At 40.6% G+C, this 13,526-nt stretch overlaps 1 long non-coding RNA gene across 2 annotated transcripts in view; it reads right to left on the bottom strand.

The window, feature by feature from the left end:
- Positions 1 to 13,526, bottom strand: part of LOC107184458 — a 35,354-nt gene that overhangs the window by 12,871 nt on the left and 8,957 nt on the right. For both annotated transcript variants that reach the window (XR_001515310.1, XR_001515309.1), the window contains exon 3: positions 2,510 to 2,603. This is a non-coding gene — a long non-coding RNA (uncharacterized LOC107184458). The remainder of the gene's footprint in view (positions 1 to 2,509; positions 2,604 to 13,526) is intronic.

The following is a 13,526-nucleotide window of genomic DNA, read 5'->3' as shown; positions in this document are numbered from 1 at the left end:
GTGGCTGTGGGCACTGCCATCTTTGAGGGTGTGACAGTCAATTAGCATATTCCTTCCTTATTGGCTGTAGATGTTGCCATCTTTGAGGGTGGGGCAGTCAATTAGCATATTCCCTCCTTATTAGATAGGATTCTTCTGATTAAATTGACAGTTAGGTCTAGAGACAGGAAAATGCTACAATAGTCTAAATACAGAAAGATGGTGGCTAGCACCAGAATGGTAGTAAGTGAAGGTGGAGAGAGGTGGTTATATTCTGGATGTGTTATGAATCTATTATACCATGGCTTTTTAAAAAATTAAAGTAGAGAAAATTATATTTTCTCTGTATTAGTTCAGGTTTTCAAAGAAAGATCCTCTTATTTCTTGCCTGGAGATAAAACAATCTTGTTGCTAGCTTTCTAAAGCTGGGTAGGGAAAAGAGTAGAATGTCCTGTTTAGAATATAGACTTTCATGTTTTCATCCCATGCATTTGTTTTCTTTCTTTTTTTAAAGTTATACAAGGATTTTTATTTTTTATTTATTTGTTATTTTTTTAATCCTCACCCAAGGACATGCTCTTATTGATCTGAGAGAGAAAGAGAAAGGAAGGAGAAGGATAGAGAGAGAAACATCGATGTGAAAGTGAAACATCAATCAGTTGTCTCCTACATGCACCCCAAATGCAGATCAAACCTGCAACTTGGGTATGTGCCCTGACTGGGAATTGAACCTGTAACCTTTTGGTGTATTGGAGGATGCTCCAACCAAGTGAGCCACGCTGGCCAGGGCTCATACATTTGTTTTCATACTCATTCCCCAGAGCTTGATGTAACCAAGTCCAGAGGTTCTCTAGTTCAATATCTTGAAAGAAGATACCTTTCATCTCCTGTATGTTGAAGTAGAAGAAAGCACTTGACTACTTATGGTGGCTGTAGAGGGTGAACATCTGGGTTCTACATGATCCTTATAAGAACTTTTAAATAATCCACACCCTTCAGCCCATTCCTTCCCTGCATATATTCTTTACCCCTCCAATTCCTTGGCTCTCTGAGGTTCCATTGCTGCAGTACCTAGGTTTTGCCTTTCTCTAACCTAAGTCATTTGTCATCTCTCCATTACTTTTTTTTAGCCTCTTACCTGAGGCTATTTTTCCATTGATTTTTAGAGAGAGTGGAAGAGGAAAAGACAGAGAGAAATACTGATGTGAGAGAAACACAATGATTTCTCTCACATGGGCCCTGACCGGGGCCCAGGCCAAGGAGGAGCCTGCAACCGAGGTATATGCCCTTGACCAGAATCGAACCCAGGACCCTTCGTCCTGCAGGCCGATGCTCTATCCACTGAGCCAAATCAGCTAGGGCATCTCCATCCACTTTTAACTTTCATATTTGATGCCTTGGGATTAAAGATGTTTCCTCACACCATTGAATATGGTGTTCGTGTTTTTATTTCTTGCTCTATTACAAATGCCTTTAAACATATTAATTATGCCTAATATGACTAATAATAGGAAAGTTAAACCTTCAATAAGACACCATTTTCCACCTATAGGATTAGCAAAGATCATTGGAAAGGTTATTTGGCAGGCTTCAGTTCTTCTTTGACTGTTAGCTGGAAACCTCAGTTCCTCGCAACGTATGTTTTTCCATAGTTAGGTTGTCTGAGTGTCCTCAAGACAAGGCAGCTGACTTCCTTTAGAACAAGTTATAGAAGAGAGAGAAAGTCCAAGAAGGAAGACACAGTCTTTTTTTAAACAGCCTTATTGATATATAATTTATAAACTATACAGTTTCCTCATTCAAAGTGTACAATTCAATGGCTTTATTTACTGAGTTTTGCAACCATCACCACAATCAGTCTTAGAACATTTTTATTATTTCTGAAGTAATCCTGAACTAAGCCATGACATCCCAAACCCCCACCTCACCACCACCCCTTCATTACATATAAAATTATATAATATCTGGTCTTTGTGACTGGCTTCTTTCACTTAGCATGTTTTTAAGATTCAACCATGTTAGAGCATGTATCAGTATTTCATTTCTTTTCATTAGGTGGTCTCTTTTTGTCCAATAGCTTTTTGTGAAATTCCCACTTATTTCTATTTATATCTCTAGGTTTTTCTCTCACTGCTTCTAGATCCAAGAAAGACCTGGATCTTCTTGGCATGGAATTTGGGTTAGCACTTCCCAACCTCAGAAACAATTCCCTTTAGAACTAGTTGAGGTTCCAATTTTCCCTGTGGTCCCTGTATCCTTGTAGTCTTTCATAATCTAATCTTGCAAGTGACATACCACTACATCTGCCATATTCTATTGGTCAAACAGACCAATCCTCATACAACGTGGGAGAGGACTATAATAGTGTGTAAATACCAGAAGTCAGGAATCACTGAGGGCCTTCATGGTGGCTGCCTACTACAGTGAGAATGTTGTCATGTTGCAATCCATGTGAGAAGTAAAGGCTTAACCTCTAAGTTTGCCCCATTTTATAGATTACCACTTACAAACAACAAAAAAGCTCACTTACTCTGCATGATAGGAAGAAAAAGCCCCCACTTGGAGGAAGCTATCCAGGAGTCAGAGTCTCTTCAGCAGCTCCTTGATCATATAGTGGTGAATATCTGGAATGAAGAAATGAGGATTAACAGCTGGCTTGAAAAGAGAACAGAGAAAGAAACCAAACACTGATAACAACTTTACTAAACACAGTTTTAGCTATATAAGTAAAGCTGAAAAACACTTACCTGGAATAAATGTATTCATCCTGAATTCCAACAATAGCTATAGACCATAGAAAAGCAAGTAAACTGCAGCTTTCTTATGGTTTGGTCATAAATATTCACTCAATCATTTTGTCAGTCAACATATGTTGATGATAAATAAGGGACTTTTACACTCAATTCATATTTTCTGAGTTCCCCTTTGGGATATGAAACTATACTTAACAATATAATAAGGAAACGTAAAGCAAACACACAGCCCCTTCCTTCAAAAACCTTTCATTCAAAATCAAGAAAAACTAGATAAATGACACACATATTTGTTTTTAAAGACAATAAACACAAGATCCTTAAAAGTTTTTCTTCAAAATATACATATATTGCCATTTATCTTGGATTCTCTTTTTCCATCTCTATGTGTTTTTAGTTATTGATGAAAACTGTTATATACAAGATGGCTTTTTCAATAAAAAAAAAACACCCACATGTTTTAGGGCACAATGTAGCTATCCCATCTGTTTGGGCTTATTTTCCTGGTTAATGTGTGTGTCAATTCAGTGGATAACTAGTAAGATGAACATTTGGAGTTCTGAAATTTCTTTCAGAGACTAATTTGTGTTAGATGGTATAACCATGTTAAAAGACGGTAAGTTGAATCTCTTTGGTACAATTAAAATACAAGGAATTATATAAAGATAGCTTTTACTAAGCTTGGTTCAATAGAAATATTCCAGATTAACAGATTGAAGGAGCTTTTTATTTAAAACTAGAGGACCAGTGCACCGATTCATGCACTGGTGGGGTCCCTTGGCCTGCCGGTTTCAGCCCGATCCCCACAGGCCAGGCTGAGGGACCACACAGGTACACAAATGAGTGCACCAAGCTGGTTTTGGCCTGATCCCTGCAGGCCAGGCCAAGGGACCCCACCAGTGCACAAATCCCTACACCAGCCCTCTAGTATGCATATAAAATCTTTGGTTAATCTCTTCCCGCCCTACCCCCACCCCCTTCCCTCTGAGATTCATCAGTCTGTTTCATGTTTCCATGCCTGTGCATTGACTAGAGGCACGATGCACGAAATTCATGCAAGATTAAGCCTTCCTTCGCCCGGCTGCCAGCACCAGCTTCCTTCTGGCACCCGGGACCTGGGCTTCCCTCCAGCTGCCAGCAGGCACCCAGGACCCGGGCATCCCTCACAGCCCTGGCTTCATCCAAAAGGTTGTCCAGAAGGATATCCAGAAGGACATCCAGTTTAATTAGCATATTATTGCTTTTATTATTATAGATAGTTTTACAGATAGGTATAAACTCAAGACAGATTAATTTGTGATGGGTCAATAACAAAGAATATAATTGAACACATTTCCATTTCTGTAAAGTAGTAACAAGAAATTTTAGACTGTGTATAATTTGGTATTTATGTAAGATCAACTTAAAAGCAACATTCAAATAACCTAGTTAGCAGCCTCCACCCTCTCTCAGCTTTTATACCTTTAGCAGAAACTATCTCACAAATAAATGGCTTTCTCTCAACAGAATCCCAAGCATAGTAATGTCAGTTCAGGCTGCAAACTCTTTTTTTTTTTTATTTAAGACTGGGTGTATTTATTTAGTTTTTATTTTTTGTTAATCCTCAGTTAAGGTTATTTTTCCCCATTGATTTTTAGAGAGAACATGGAAGGGAGTGGGAGTGAGAGAAACAACGGGCAGCTGGGCAGCTGCCATCTGAGGCTTGCTGCGCCTCGGCCGGCCCTGGGCAGCTGGGGGACTAAGGGGATTGAGGGTCTCCGGAGGCAGGCAGGCATGGGCCCGGCCTTGCCGCAATCAACTGATTGCCTTCTGCACATGCCCCGACCAGGCCCAGGGATTGAGCCCACAACTGAGGTACATGCCCTTGACTGGAATCAAATCTATGATCCTTCAGTCTATGGGCCAACACTCTATCCCAGTGATGGCGAACCTATAATACACATGTCAGAGGTGACATGTGAACTCATTTTTTGGTTGATTTTTCTTTGGTAAATGGCATTTAAATATATAAAATAAATATCAAAAATATAAATCTTTGTTTACTATGGTTGCAAATATCAAAAAATTTCTATATGTGACACAGCACCAGAGTTAAGTTAGGGTTTTTCAAAATGCTGACACGCCGAGCTCAAAAGGTTCACCATCACTGCTCTATCCACTGAGCCAAACTGGCCAGGGCTTATTTTTTATCCTCACCTGGAGATATTTTTCCATTGACTTTTAGAGAGAGTAGGAGGGAAGGGGGAGGGGTGGAGGAGGGGGGAGACAAGAGAGACAGAAAGAGAGAAACTCAGCGATTGATTGCCTCCTGTGTGCGCCCGACCAGACTGGGAAACCTGCAACCCAGGTTTGTGCCCTTGATCAAGAATCCAACCCAAGACCCTTTGGTCTGCAGGCCAACATTCTAACCACTGAGAAAACTGGCCAGGGCAGGCTGCAAACTCTTAATATCAAAAGGAAGAGGAAGTTTTAAAAAGCTTTAGGTAAGAATGATTTTCATTCTATAAAAAAGAAATAAGTATATACCATTTTACCCCCAGTAAACTAGCAAAAATTAAGTGTAAAAATACCAAATACTGAGGAATAAGTAGAATTTTTATAAACTGTGGGAAAGTGAGAAACAATTTCGCATTCGTTATCTCACAGTTAAATATTTACAAACTCCATAAACCAGCACCCCTACTTCTCGGTATATAACAAAAGAAACACTTGCATATGTGACCAGGAGGCATGCATAATAATTTTTAATGCATCAATGTTTATAAATTTTTGTAAGGCTAGAAACAACCCAACTTGTACCAGCAGGAGAATCAATTGTATCTTCACACAATGGAATGTTATAGTATTGAAAATGAACAATCTGCTTGGCTGGTGTGGCTAAGTGGTTTTGCATCAACCTATGATTCCAGGTCAGGGCACTTGCCTGGGTTGCAGGCGCCACTCCCGGGGGAGGCAGGAGGCAGCTCATCATTGATGTTTCTATCTCTCTCTCCCTTTCCCTTCCTCTCTGAAATTGATGAAAAAATATTTTTAAAAAAACAATATGGACAACCATTCTATACAACAACATGAATGAATTTAGAAACATAGTGCTAACAGGGAAAAATCCCAAAAAACTATATATTGGATGATAGCATTTTTATAAATCTCAAAAATACACAAATTAAACAACATATTAGCATATATACATTTGTCATAAACCTAAACTTTAAAAAAGGAAACATCAATGGAATGAGAAGGACAAAATGTAAAATACTGGTAACCTCTGAGGGCAGAGGAAGAGATAGAGGAGGAACACAAAAGTAGATACAAGTTACTGAGAAATATTCTAGCACTCAAGTTGGGTATTTCATTATACTATTAATCTTATGTGTTACATATATCTTTTATATATATTAAAAATAAAATTTAGAAGTATTGGCATAATTCATTCTCCTTTCTTCCAAGTGAGAAGAGCTGCTTTTTATTCTGCATGTAAAGAAAGTGAGGGTAGTATGGCTCTATCTCCAAATAAAGAATGAAACAGTTCTTCAAGATAGAACCCCTCTCAAAGCTGATAGATTTTAAAAAGAATAATAGTTTATCTGAAATCAAGAGAATATAAGCAAAATTAAATTCAGGTGAATTAAATGGGATTTTTTTTCTAACATATGAACAGAGTATGTGGTAAACTGAACTTCCCACCTGCCAAAAAAGTATGATCCTACCTGGCCAGACAAGGAGGATTTCTTAAATAAAGGTTGGGAAAAAACAGAAGAGCTAGAAAAAGTTATTCACATAATCTCATTAAAGTTTATTTATATACAGATGAGGTGAATTGTAATTATTGAATTTTTATCCCCAGACATGTTACACCTTGATAAATATTTGTTTAAATATGTTTTTATTTATTTTAGAGAGAGTGAGAGGAAGGGACAGGTAGACAGAGAGAAACATCAATGAGATCTCAGCATCACCAGCTGAAGTTAAAATGTCCAGAGATAATTGGGGAAAGAGAATTTTCAGGAAAACTGGAAGCGCAGATTAGAATACCCAGCATAAAATGAGCAAAAAATACAAAAGCTAAAGAAATGAATTCATTTGTTTAAAAAAAAACCACAAAACCTTTTCTTTTGCAGCAGGGAGGAAGAAAGGGACTGGAGTAATAGAGAAAATTGAGACAGTCCCTGTCCTCAAGGAACTCATATCCTAGTAATCACACAACAAAAGCTTTCAATGTATAAATGGAAAACTTACTATACAGAACCAATAAAAAAGGTGTTCAGACAGAGAAGGAGTAAAATGGTCCAACAATGAGAAAAGAAAACTTGGAGGTTTTCAAAGCAATTTAGTTGCTTAATCTAATGAGAAAGAGGACAGTTTTAATCTTAGGCCAAAAGTGTTGAGCCTGAAATCTGGAGAGAGAGAGAGAGAGAGAGAGAGAGAGAGAGAGAGAGAGAGAGAGAGAAATTAGTGACCCAGCAGGTGGGAATTCACATTTATGAAGTGCTATGTGCCAGATCCTCTTCTAAATGCTTTTTATGAATTAACTAATTTAATCCTCATAATAGATCTATGTAAAAGTTGGTATTATCCTCATTGGATAAATGAGGAAACTGGGGCCTAGAGAGGTTAATTTGCCCACGGTCACATAGTTAGAAATTTAAGAGCAGAGTTTTGAACATTGGAGATTGGAATACCCAGTCCAGTTCTTGACTACCACAGGAGGGATTTCTTGTGCCGCTCCAGCATGGCCCAGGGTGAACCTGAGGAGGGGCAGTGAAGTACTGAAGAAAAGACAGACAAGAGAATACAGCTGGGGCTCGGTGGATCTCCTGTGCCTGGATGAGGACACAAAAGACCCAGCCTGCAAGCCAATGCTTTATTTTATAGTCTGATTAAAACAAGGGTAGATTAACATGCATACAAATGTTCTTATTTTGGCAACACTTGCTGCACCTCCCACAGCCCATTAGCTACTTAGGAAGGAAATAGGGAGGGCTACAAGGTCAGACTTAATTATGTGCTAAGAGCTCTGCCCTCCAGGCTGGGACTTGTTTGTGGCTCTGCCACAGGTCTGCTGGATGCTTGACCCTAGAGCCACTCCCTACAATTTTTTTTTTCTTTTTTGATGGGGAAAAAATACTTTAAGGTGTGCATTAAACCCTTTTTTAAAATAAAATGTTTTTTGTTGATTTTTAGAAAGAGAGGAAGGGAGAGGGATAGAGAGGTAGAGAAAATTTTATGAAGAGAGAAACATCATTGATCAATCAGCTGCCTCCTGCATGCACCCTCCCACCCCCCACCCCTGGGGATCCAGCTGGACATCTGGGGCTTGTGCCCTGACTGGGAATCCAACCAGTGATCTCTTGGTTCATGGGGTGAAGCTCAACCACTGGGCCACACTGGAAAAGTTATTCACATAATCTCATTAAAGTTTATTTATATACAGGTGAGGTGAATTGTAAATATTGAATTTTTATCCCCAGACATGTTATACCTTGATAAATATTTGTTTAAATATGTTTTTATTTATTTTAGAGAGAGTGAGAGGAAGGGACAGGTAGACAGAGAGAAACATCAATGAGAAAGAAGCATCCTTTGCCTGCTGCACACTCCCTACTGGGGATGAAGCCCAAAACCCTGAACATGTGCCTTGAGCAGGAATCAAAATGGCAACCTCTTGGTACATGGAATGATGCTTCAGCCAACTGAGCCAGGTCACAACTTGATAAATATTGTTGGTGTGCCTCAAAATTTTGTACTGGACAATAAGGATGTAGAATATTACAGAGAACCTGGTGGAGAAAAGCTCTGTGTCCAGGATCATGATCTTAGGAGAAAATCTCATCTTTTTTATCCCTCAGGATACAGAGATAGAAAATTACTCAAGGTAAGCCTGGCAAAGCCCTCAACTTCCACAGAATAGACTGATGTACTTTATAGCCAATCTCAGGGCATGTATGTATTTATTCAGTCTCTTTTTTATTTCTTTCTCAGCAAACTAATAACTGACTTGTTAGGACCGTTTAGTTCAGCAGTATGCTAATGCAATAAAATTGATGGGTTTAATTCCTTTTTAGCTCAGGTGACCATAAATTGCACCCCTAAACTTAGCAAACATTAGCTGTTAAATGATCCTAGAGCAGCCGTGGGCAAACTACGGCCCGCGGGCTGGATCCGGCCCGTTTGAAATGAATAAAACTATTGAAAAAAAAGACCCGTACCCTTTTATGTAATGATGTTTACTTTGAATTTATATTAGTTCACACAAACACTCCATCCATGCTTTTGTTCCGGCCCTCCTGTCCAGTTTAAGAACCCATTGTGGCCCTCGAATCAAAAAGTTTGCCCACCCCTGACCTAGAGAAACTGTGGCTCAGAACAAGTCTATCAACATTACAAAAGATAATGCTTTACTGAATGTCAGAACTTTCATCTTTGTATTCAAGAACACATTAATTTTCACAGAGAATGATAAAAGTGATATTTTTAATGTCTCATAATGATCTCTGGGACAATCAAGAATAGATACTTGGAAAGTTCAATATACTTGCTCAGATTGACCTTACCTATGTTATACAGTTATACATGATAGAGTCTTTGCCTAACCTCACAATATATATTCAATCACTCTTGTTTTTATATAGCCAATAAAGAAACAAATAAATAAAAACAGAAATGATTTCAGTTTCTAATTGCTTATGGAGGAACTATTACATGAGGACAAACTAATAAAAACAAAATTCCAAATAAAAAATGCTAATTTATATGCTTACAATAAAGTGATCTGATGCAAATTATATAATTCATTGAGTGAAGAAACCCACAAAGCAGTGACTGAGCTTTATTTAGCAGACTAGTGACCCAGTGCCTGAAATTCATGCACATTAAAAGGGAATTAGAGGCAATATTTTAATATTGCTATTTGCCCTTTATAATAGAAGTGTCAGAGATGAAAGAAAATTAGTAAAATGTAAATCTTCCTCCTGTCAGAGTCTGGGGCACTCCATGGGAACCAGAGTCAAGTGCCAGTGCCAGGGCAGGGGGCACAGCATCAGGTCCCCAGGCCCAGGGTGAAGGGCATGGCCTGAGATCCCCTGGTCTGGCACCGGGGCAGGAGACACGCCTTGAGGTCCCCTGTCAAGCCCCGTTGGGTGGGGGGCATGGCCTGAGGTCCCCCGGCCTGGGCGGGGGGAGGGGGGGTGTGTGCCTTGAGGTCCCCTGGCCTGGGACAGGGAGTGTGGCCTGAGGTCTCCCATCAAGCTCTGCCAGGCGGGGGTCGCAGCCTCAGGTCCCCCGGCCCGGGGCAGGGTGCACGGCCTGAGGTCCCCTGGCCTGGGCCAGAGCAGGCAGAATGCCTTAAGGTCCTCGTCAAGCCCCGTCAGGCAGGGGATGCACTCTGAGGTTCCCCATCAAGCCCTGCTGAGTAGAAGGGCATGACCTGAGGTTCCCTAGTCAAGCCCTGCCGGGCAGGGGGCACAGACTGAGGCTTGGCAGGGGACCTCAGGCTGTGCCCTCTGCCCAGCAGGTGTAGCATGAGGTATCCCAGCCTGGCGCCAGGGCGGGGGCACGGCCTCAGGTCCCCTGTCAAGCCCCACCAGACGGGGGGTGCAGCCTCAGGTCCCCTGCCCTGGCCCAGCACCACGCAGCCTCAGTTCCCTGCTGATTGCTCATTAAGGCTCGTTATGGGAACTCAGCGTCTGCTGTGGGCACAGCCATCTTGTGTTACGGAATCCCTGCCTCTGCCATGGGCACCACCATCTTGACCATTATGGAGTGATGGTCAATTTGCATATTCCCTCTTTACTAGCTAGGATTCTGCTGCTCACTAAACTAAAGCCAAATTTTTAACATGCCCTGACATCTGACAAGGCCACAATAATAGGGGAGGTGCCTCATTATTATCCAAGAATATTCAGAGGAAAGGAAAAGGATGGTGAAAGGCAAAGTTAATACAAAAATTTATCAGATTAAGAATGACTATAAGTAAATCTCCAATTTCAACTGGAAATAGAAATGGCTCAAATTATCTTCATAGACAATCTCAGTGCATGTATGTATATTTTTATTGATTTCAGAGAGGTAAGGAGAGGGAAAGGGAGAGAGAAACATCAATGATGAGAGAAAAACATTGATTGGCTCCCTCCTATAGGCTCCCATGTGCCCTGATTGGGAATCAAACTGCTGGGACACTCAACCACTGAGCTACACTAGCTGGCAAGATATGTAAAGTTTGATGTCTGATATTTCAGAGTAGAGACAGAAACCACACTTTTAGACAGGGTTAATATTCTAAACTTCTCCAAAGTAGAGGCATGGGAAGGAGGGAAGGAGACAGGGAGTTAATTCAATGGCAAAGAGTGCAAGCTATGAAAGAAAATTGTCTAGGTTCAATTCCTAGCTCTGACACTTGGTAGCTGTGTGATTTTGACAGGTTTTCTTAATCTCTCTGTGCCTCAGGTTTCTCATCTGTAAAATGAGGATAACAGAACTTAATTATAAGGTTGCTGTGAGGACTTCATGAGCTAATATATACAGTGTTTACACAGTGCCAGGTTTATAATAAGAGCACTATATAAACATTCCATTTTTTATTAAAAGATATCTAAAGACTAATATCAATGGAGATATTTAATCAGAGAATCAAGAAGAAATCTGATACAAGTGTGCAATCTTTTATCCCAAATCCCTGGGGCCATATGAGTTTCTAAATCAAATATTCTAAAAATAATTTAGGAGTTTAATATATTATGCTGTCTACATTTTACTTAAGATGTATAACCTGGCTAGTGTGGTTTAGTGGTTGAGCATTGACCTATAAACTAGGCAGTCACAATTAAATTCCTGGTTAGGGCACATGCCCAGGATTGCAGGCACGATCCCCAGTAGGGGGCATGTATGAGCCAGCCGATCAATGATTCCCTCTGATCATTAATGTTTCTATCTCTCCCTCTCCTTTCCTCTCTAAAATCAATAAAAATATTTTTTTTTAAACAAAACAAAACATGTATTGTCCTGGGCAGCAGCCATTAATCAAACACATATTTCCACAATGAAATGCATCAATAGTAACACCAAATGGAATAAATGAAGAGTTTAGAGTCATGTCAATTCCAGTTTTTGCCACCAAACAAATTAAGAAAGTAATTTGGGATTTTTCTCAGAAGATGGCGGCGTGGTAAATGCCTGTATTCACTGCCTCCCACAACCACATCAAAATTACAACTAAAAAACAAAACAACCATCATCCAGGACCACTGGAAAGCCGGCTAAATGGAAGTCCTATAACTAGAGAAGTGTTAAAGAAAGCACACTGAGACTGGTAGGAGGTGCCGAGATGCGGACCAGGCTGGGCCAGCACCCACATGTGCCGCTTTTTTAATCGGGAGGGAGATCGTCTCTGTGAAGGCCGCCGGGAGAAGCTACGGATCCCAACCCCATACCAGACCCCCAGCCCAGGGTTCCAGAGCTGGGAAAAGAAGTGCCTATGGGCAGTAAGAACTGTGAGCTATAAAAACCAGCGTAGATTGGGGCTCGGTGACACAGAGGCTGCTGGAGACCCAGCTGTTCTTTTTAAAAGGCTGGCAACAAGAATTGAACTTACAAGGTCTTGCTTCCTCTGAGCTCCAGCTCCAGGAAGAGGCTCTGGGGAACATAGACACATATGAGGAGGAACTGGATTGTGAATCTGCATGTCTCTCTGTAGCTCCTTCTGGGTGGCCCCAGCCAGAGGCTGACTTTGCACCTCTCTGGAGACCCAAGAGCCAATGTACCCAGTGGTGAGTGTCAGACCATACCAGTTAACAACTCTACACATCCATAAGTGACACACTCAAGGGGCAGATACAGTAAGCACCAAAGCCCCACTGAAGCAAGTCCTGATCCATAGGGGTGTCTCCGAAACAGCAGCTCTCTCGCTGTAGTCACAGCTGGACCTCACAGCCAATTGGCCTGAAGGTCGATTCCTCCCAATGACACCAACAGCAATCAAGTTTCAACTACAACAAGACTATGTTCACAGCCCACAAAGGGGTGTACCTAGAGCTCTCAGCTCAGGTGACTGGGGAGGCTGAGCCACTGGGCTCTAGAAAACACTACACAAGGCCACTCTACCAACTCAAGGAGACCTAGCAGCTCTACCCAATACATAGAAACAAACACAGGGAAGCAGCCAAAATGCAGAGACAGGAAGGCATGTTGCAAATAAAAGAAATGGAATTGCAGATGTATTATTGTGAATCTCTGCCTGTTTGTAGTCATAACTTTTATTGTATTAAATAATGAAATAATCATGGGAAATATAGAGCAACAATATTAAATGAAATTTTTTTTCCAGAAAACCTAATGAAATGATTTTCTCTTAAAAAAAAAAAAAAAAAGAATGTATAGGTAATTATCACATGGGATGTTACCTGGATTATACTTGAGGATTTTATGTGTCATAAATTGTTCACAATGCCTGAAATATCTCCCCAGATATCCCCATGGATGACTATTTCAGGTCTCTGACCAAATGTTACTCCCTCTTCAGAAAGGTTTTCTTGATCATACTATTTGAAATGTCAGGTGGGAGGCATACACACACACAATCTCACAGAAAACTTTTTCCCCTTTCTTTGTTTTTCTTTTTAGAACTTATCCACTATCCAGCAATCTACACTAATAAAAGAGAAAAATGGTAATCGGCGTATAACGCTACCCTTTTCATTGGCTAATCAGGGCTATATGCAAATTAACTGCCAACTCAGATGGCAGTTAACTGACAACAAAGATGGCGGTTAATTTGCATATGTAGGCACAATGCAGGGAGGC

The sequence above is a fragment of the Myotis davidii genome, unplaced genomic scaffold (genome assembly GCF_000327345.1).
Source record: "Myotis davidii unplaced genomic scaffold, ASM32734v1 scaffold545, whole genome shotgun sequence".
NCBI lineage: Eukaryota > Metazoa > Chordata > Mammalia > Chiroptera > Vespertilionidae > Myotis > Myotis davidii.
This window is presented reverse-complemented; position numbering and strand designations above follow the sequence as displayed.